Raw genomic sequence first — 7,975 nt, forward strand, 5'->3', positions numbered from 1 at the left:
ATTTTCCTGCAATGAAAGAACAAGTGGCATGCACTCTCCTCCACTATTCTGCAAAAGGGACATAAATAATCCTGCAACTCAATCTGTTTTTTCCTCAGGTTGTCTCTGGTTGGTAGCTTGTCCTTGAGTAGTCTCCAAGCACACACAACCGCTTTAGATGGAACTTTGAGCTTCCATAATTCCGTGAACTCTTCCCCCTGGGCCTCCGCTGGTACGTGCTGTCTAAGCACACTGTATGTGCTCTTAACTGAGTACTGCCCAGTTGGGTCAGCCTCCCACACCCACTAGTCGCCAATGAGAGGTTGAATTCTGAACCCCTCCACTTCTTGAATAAATGAAACTACCAGCTTTATCTCACTGTCGAACAGTGGTCTTTGCCATTTGAAATCTCATACCCATCCTGTGTCTTTGTGGGTTCCCATATGCTGAATTAATTGATTTTGCTGATCCAATATGATGTATAGCCTAGGATACTTCTCTAATAATTGGTACCCTCCTCCTGCCAGTATCCTCCCAAAATTTAAATTGATCCCCACACCTAACCTTCCATTTTATCGACCTGTCCAATAACTGCCCCTGCTGTGGATGTTGAGACAGTATCTTCAGATCCCTCCACCATATAGATTCATTAGTAGCTCTCGGTTCCTCATTTAGCCTCCTCCAACGACCATACTTTGATTCCAGCACCCTTGCCCACAATTCCCCCTGACTTTGAAATAACTTCCATTTCCATTTGCCCATCAGTGATATATTAAAATAAGTGATGTCTTTAATCTCCAAACCACCTTCCTCTTTTGGCAAGCACACCATTTCCCATCTGATCCAAGCAATTTTGTTTTTTGTTCAGATACTCCTCCCCATAGGAAATTGCTCTGTAGTGTCAACTTGTCCACTACCTTTTTAGGAACCCTGAAAAAAGAGAAAAAGTAAATAGGAATGGACATTGTAGATGCAATTGCCTTTGGTGTTTTGATGATGATCATGATGATATGATAAAATTGATGCAAATGGGCTTTTCAAGATTAAATTCAAGACAATACTTCAAGATTACAAGTCACAACATCAAGATGATCACTAGTAAATTAGGAAGGGAATTCCTAATTGAATTAGCAAAAGGTTTGGCCAAGTAATTTAAATTAAAAAGTGTTTTTCAAAGGTTTTACTCTCTGGTAATCGATTACCAGAGGATGTAATCGATTACCAGTGGCCAAATATATTTTATAACAGCTACTAAAATTTGAATTCGAAATTTTAGACAGTGTAATCGATTACACAATTTTGGTAATCGATTACCAGCAGTTAATAAACGTCTTAATTCAAATTTTAAAAGCTGTAATCGATTACACAATTACTGTAATCGATTACCAGACAGGATTTTCAAAAAAATAATTCTAAGAGTCACAACTTTTTAAAGGCTTTATTCATGACCACCAATGGTCTATATATATGTGACTTAAACACGAATTTGCTCAGAGTTTTTCAGAACAACAAGTGTTTATCCTCTCAAAGAGCAAAATCATTTTATCCTCTTAAGAATTCCTTGGCCAATTCAATTGCAATTCATTAAGGAATTATTTGAGTGCTCAATCTGTAAAATCTATCTCTTTCTAGAGAGATTCATTCTCCTTCTTCTCCTCATTCTCTAAGGGATTAAGAGACCGTGAGTCTCTTGTTGTAAAGGAATTCTAAACACAAAGGAAGGATTGTCCTTGTGTGTTTAGAACTTGTAAAAGGAATTTACAAGATAGTGGAACTCTCAAGCGGGTTGCTTGGGGACTGGACATAGGCACAAGGGTGTGGCCGAACTAATATAAATCTGAGTTTGCACTTTCTCTTCCCTTAATCTCCTTTGTTTATTATTGCTTTATATTCATATTCAAATTGTTTTATTTGAATCAATATTTAAGAAGTTCATTATTAAGGGAATTTATAACTTGAATAAAAAGTTAAATAGAATTCTAATTGGGGAAGTAGTTTGGAATATCTTAATTCAACTTCCCCTTCTTAAGATATCTGAGGCCACTTGTCTAACAGACATTAGCACTGAATTTATGAGAGTCACTCTCTCCCCAAAAGACAAATGTCTTTGTTTCCATCTCGCTAGTTTTCTCTCGCATTTAGTAATGATAGGGTCCCATGTCTGACATCTTCTTGGATTGGCACCAATAGGGATACCAAGATATGTGAAAGGAAAGGACATCAAGCTACAGTGGAGGTAATTGGCTGCATCACTTATCCATTGATCCGTCACACCGAAAGCCCGACAACTACTTTTAGTAAAATTAATTTTTAATCCCGATGCAAGCTCAAAAGCCCTTAGGATGGCTTTTATTGCTCTAACATTCTCCATAGTTGTCTCCCCAAAAAATATTGTATCATTTGCATACTGGAGGAGACTGACTTCCACTTTGTTTGTGCCTGATAAGAATCCCGTGTATAACCTTCTCTCCATAGCATTGGTCATTAGGCCATTAAGTCCTTCAGCAACAATGTTAAATAGCAAAGGTGATAGTGGGTCTCCCTGCTTAAGTCCTTTTTGGGGTACAAACTCCGACGAAGGACTGCCATTAACCAGAACCGAAACCGATGCTGATTTTAGACATCCTTCAATCCAATGGATCCATTTTGTGCAGAAACCCATTCTTGTCATCATGTAATTAAGGAACTCCCAAGACACATAATCATACACCTTCTCATAATCAACCTTGAAGATAAGACACGGCTTTTGACATCTTTTGGCTTCTTCCACCACTTCATTTGCAATCATCACACTATGAAGTATATGCTTGCCTTCTATGAATGTTGACTGTCGTTCGCTTAATGAAATGCATAACCTTCTTCACTTTGTTCGCCAAGATCTTAGCAAGTATCTTATAAGTACAACCTATCAGTGAGATAGGTCTGTAATCATTCAACGCTTGAGGATCCACTATCTTCGGAATTAAGGCTATGAAAGATGCGTTGAGGCCCCTTGGAAAAACTCCATTTACATGAAATTCATCAAGGAATCTTAAGAAGTCATATTTGATGATATCCCAAAATTGCTTAATGAATTTAAAGTTGAATCCATCTGGACCCAGACTTTTATCACTACCACAGCTCCACACCGCCCTTTTAACCTCCTCCTCGTGAAAACGCTCCACCAACATTTCGTTCTGCTGGATGTCAATGGTCTGAAAACAAGTACTATCAAGTCTTGGTCTTGCCTGATCAGATTCTTGGAAATGCTGCAAGAAATACCTCCTAACTTCCTCTTTGACTATTGTTGGCTCATCCCTCCACGATCCGTCAATCAGCACCCCATTCAAGCAATTAGACCTTCACCTCGAATTAATCATCAAGTGGAAATATTTGGAATTACAGTCTCCCTCCTTAATCCACTTGGATCTCGCTTTTTGTCTCAGTAATAAGTCATGTGCCTGAGTTGCCTCCCATACCTATTGTTGAAGCTGTTTTCTAACTACCAACTCATGATGATTTAGTAGCCTGTCACCTGTCTCCTCTTCCATCTTATTTAAATCTTCCTCAATTTTCTTGTATTTACTGTAAGTGTCTCCGAATTGTTCCTTGTTCCACACCTTGACCTTGTCTTTGAGAGCTTTAAATTTCTGTTTTAGCACATATCCTCCCTAACCGCTCTGATTATTATGTAACCAGCTTTCCTGGACCAAATTCTTGAAGGACTTATTTGTAAGCCAGTAGTCTAGTATTCGAAAAGGCTTTGGACCCCAGTCAATACTCTTAGATTTGAGCATTACAGGGCAATGATCCGAAAAGTTCCTATTGAGCGTGAATTGTGAGGAGCCAGGCCATTTGGATAGCCGTTCTGGAGAAACCAGAAACCTATCCAACTTGCTCTTAGCAGTGCCATTTGGTTTGAACCATGTAAATCGCTTACCCACCCAAGGTGCTTCTTCTACCTCCAACTTCGCGATCCATTCATGAACTCTTTAATACTTCCCTCCACCAGTCCCCTTTAACCTGATCCCACTCTTTCTTCAGCTGTCCTGATGTTATTGAAATCCCCTACTATGCACCAGTATCCTCCAGGATTTTGATTTTTCAACTGTTTAACATTTTCCCAAAGTGCCCTTTTATTTTGAAGATGGCACGAAGAATATATGTTAATTATATGCACTGCCTGTGTCTCCTGGCTCCACTTGCCTATCAACATTATGAAGCCTGTGCCTGAAATTCTGCTTTCTACCTTGAACGATTTCTCATTCCATATGCACAGAATGCCGCCAGCTGAGTTGATTGAAGGGTATGTTTCCCAACTGATTTCTGAATCCCCCACATGGCTATACACATTGCCTTGTCAACACTCTCCTTTTTTGTTTCTTGTAGACATAGCATGTCTATGTGATTCTCCTTGACCATCCTTCGAATTGTTGGCCACTTAACCCCCCTCCCAAGCCCTCTTACATTATATGATATAATGTTCATTGGGTCTGCCTCCTACTCCCCAGTCTCTCGGCCTCATCGACATCTCTTCTCTCCATTTCCATCAACTGCTGAACATAGTTCTTTTGGGAATTACGGGTAGTCATCCCTAAACCTGTGACCATACTCCAGATGTTTTCTGCATCTTGATTATGATTTTCTGTTTGATATATGCCATCAGACCTTACTTGTGGTAGGGCCACGTGTTGCTGCATTGAGTTGCTTAATTGGTCCTCCGTTTGCTCTTCGACCTTATGCTGCTGATCTGGGTGCATTCTGGTGATTTCTGAAGTTATGGTAGTCCGCTGATCATTGACGACACACATATGGGCTTGTTTCTTTTTGCCCCCTCCTTTTCGAGAATACACTTGCCAGGAGCTACTTTGGGCTGATATGTGGCTATTTGGGCCAGTTATTTGGGGGTAAGTTACTTTAGTGGGGGTGTGAATATCACTACCCAAATCCACTATCCATTCCACCTGCTGCTTGTCACGTGGCTCATCATGAACAAGTTTAAAACCCCCCTGTCTTCAACGTTCAACTCTGCCCCCATATTTCCTCTTTCGTGATTTTGATCTTCTCTCTCATCAGGGGCACAACTTCCCTTGTGCCATATTCGCCCATTTTGGTACAAAGCTAGCTGTGATGTCCCCTTGGCCTCCCTACCATGCGTCTGCAGATGTGCGTCATCGGACTGCCCTGTGACAGACTGCGCAATTATCCGGCGGTCAATAGTTGTGTCCTTCGGTTCCGGTCCGACGCACGACCATAAGTGTCATATAATCTTCCCAAGAGCAATGAATAGCACTAAATGCTTCCCCCACTCCTATTCAGCCAAATTGACAGCCACACAATCTAAACATGACAAATTGACAGGCAATGTGTGGTGTTTCTGCTGGCTGCAGCCAATCAGGCACCAACCAATGATCATGCTGGATGAAGTCTGCAACTACGGCTTGCAGATTACTCTGGAGATTAGGTGGAATATTCAGGGCTATGGCAATAGGCTTAGAGATCCATTTATGCCTCCAGAAGTTGTTTTTTTGCCATTTCAAATCAACCAATGTGCAGACTGTGTTCCAAAATTGTTTGATCCCTGACCACAGAGATGATTTGGTATAACTACACACCTGAAAACCATCTTTGAGAACCCTTGCTCTCATCAGCTCGGCCCAATGATCTACTGAAGAAATGAACTTCCAAGTCAGAGACAAGATGGAAGCTTTGTTAATAGCTTTGAGAGACCTTAGGCCAGGACCTCCTACTACACTCAGAGGCCTACATATTTTCATCCAAGAGACCATGATCAGCTTCATGTGCTTGCTATCACCTGACCAGATGAAATTTCGAATATGCTTTACCAGCTCATTAATTAAAGCTTCCGGCCATTGGTATAACCGAAAGGATACATCAAGGTTCCTTCTATGACAGATTTCACAAGTTGCACCATACCCATCAAAGAGAGAAACTTCCCTTTCCAGGCTGAGGTTTTTTATTTTATCCGCAATAGGCCTTAAATGATATTTTCCTTGGATTTCCTTTGAAAATAGGAATACCCAGGTAATCAAAAGGAGCATTGCTAACCTTCAATCCCAACAGATTAGAGATTTCCTGAATACGTCTGAAGCATATCATCCAAGTTTGATTGTATGAATCTGAATAAAAACTCATACTGCAATTACATTTAAGATCTTCAATTCTCAAGCCGAAAATCTCATTTTACAATACGAATTTGAATGAAGATTCACATTACAATTGCATTTTGAACATCGATTTTAGGCATTACATCCCTATTTTATAGTATTTTTTTTTTAATAAACCAAGGTTAGCTAACTTCACCCTAGAGCTTGCAATCCCGACTAGGTTGGCACCCCAAACACTAAAGATCCCCCAGCCACTAACCAAGAAATTCATTGCAAAAGATGAAGAAAATACAAAAGACCATGGGGGGCATGAACCAAACCCATGGGAGGGAAATCAAGAGAATCTATAGTTAGGCAAACGTATTCTATTCCTATTCAATTCCGATGCAATGAAAATAGGAGCAGAATTCAACCAGCAAAAATCATTTAGAGAAGAAGCAAAACGGGCTAGTTTGTCTGCACAAAAATTGTCCTCTCTATATATGTGACCTACTACAAAAAGCATATTTTTCGTTAACCCTATACAATTTAACCATCTGTTTTCTAATAGACCAAGGGACCAAAGTATGATTAGAAAAAGTCAGCACTACCAAAATGGAGTCACTTTCCGGCCAAAGGTCTTTTAGTATTGCTAACCTTGGTTTCATCATTTTCTTTAAAGGCAAAATAAACTTCATTAATAGTAGATGTAGGCAGATTTAACAGAAGTTATGTTAAAAACTGCTCTGCAAATACATAAAGTTGCAGCATTACTAGTCTACCCTGACCAAAACTTACCCATAATACAGCAAGCAGTCCCATCTTAATTGCTTCACATATGATCATACTATCCCCCCATATCCACTTTTTGCTAAAACTGTTCAATTACTCCCATGCATTGCCACCTAACATTATCAGTGCCGAAAAAGTTCTGTCTGCATAAGACCACTTGACTTTGTACCATCACCAAGACATTCATACTTACACAAATGGAAATTCTTAGCACCCTAACCTTCCACTAAAAACTCGTGAAAGGCCTTATGAATGTCCCCACTGCAAAAACATATTTGGACATATACCTGACACCTATTGCAGCAATAACAGTAGCCTTCCCCGAAACTTTGCTCACACATAATAATCCGAATCTGATAGCCTCCAGTCCTGCTGCTATAAACATCTGATATATAAAACAGACATACATTCACTCCATAACAGCATGTCCCGCATAACTACATCCATACATGCTACAAGACTAACCATGCAAGCAGCTATAATCTAAAACCATCGAATATGGCTCCAAATTAGGTGCTCTCCCACATTGTAGTTATCCATCAACATTCAACAGCACTAGGAAGTGCACCTAAACGTATACAGCTGAAACAGAAACCAGTTTGCCAAACAATAATTGCACATTTTGGTCAATTCTCAGAGCATACCATTATGGTTTTATAGTATGAATCACATTCATACAATAATTGCATCAAAACTGTCAATTCTCAAAGCATATCATACCAATTTTATAGTATAATCATACAATAATTGCATCAAAATAGTCAAGTCAATTCTCAAAGCATAGCATCCCAATTTTCTAGTATTAATTTGGCTAAAATTCATACAATAATAGCATCAAATCCATCAATTATCAAAGTGATAATACCGTTCAGATTTTTTAGTACAAATTTGAATAAAAAAAATTGAAGGCAAAGATAAGTTTTATTAATAAAATGAAAAGGAGGCTGAAACATAATTCACAAGGTCTGATATATGACAACCCTCAACAGACAAACAGAGAGGATGACAGCAAACAGAAGGCTTTGTAAGAGGCAACCTAACAAACAAACCATTCAGCAGACAGAGTACTAAAACCCCACATACAGTCACATGCGTATACTGCGCTTAACATATTATCA

The sequence above is a fragment of the Glycine max genome, chromosome 13, assembly GCF_000004515.6.
Source record: "Glycine max cultivar Williams 82 chromosome 13, Glycine_max_v4.0, whole genome shotgun sequence".
In the NCBI taxonomy this organism is placed as follows: domain Eukaryota; kingdom Viridiplantae; phylum Streptophyta; class Magnoliopsida; order Fabales; family Fabaceae; genus Glycine; species Glycine max.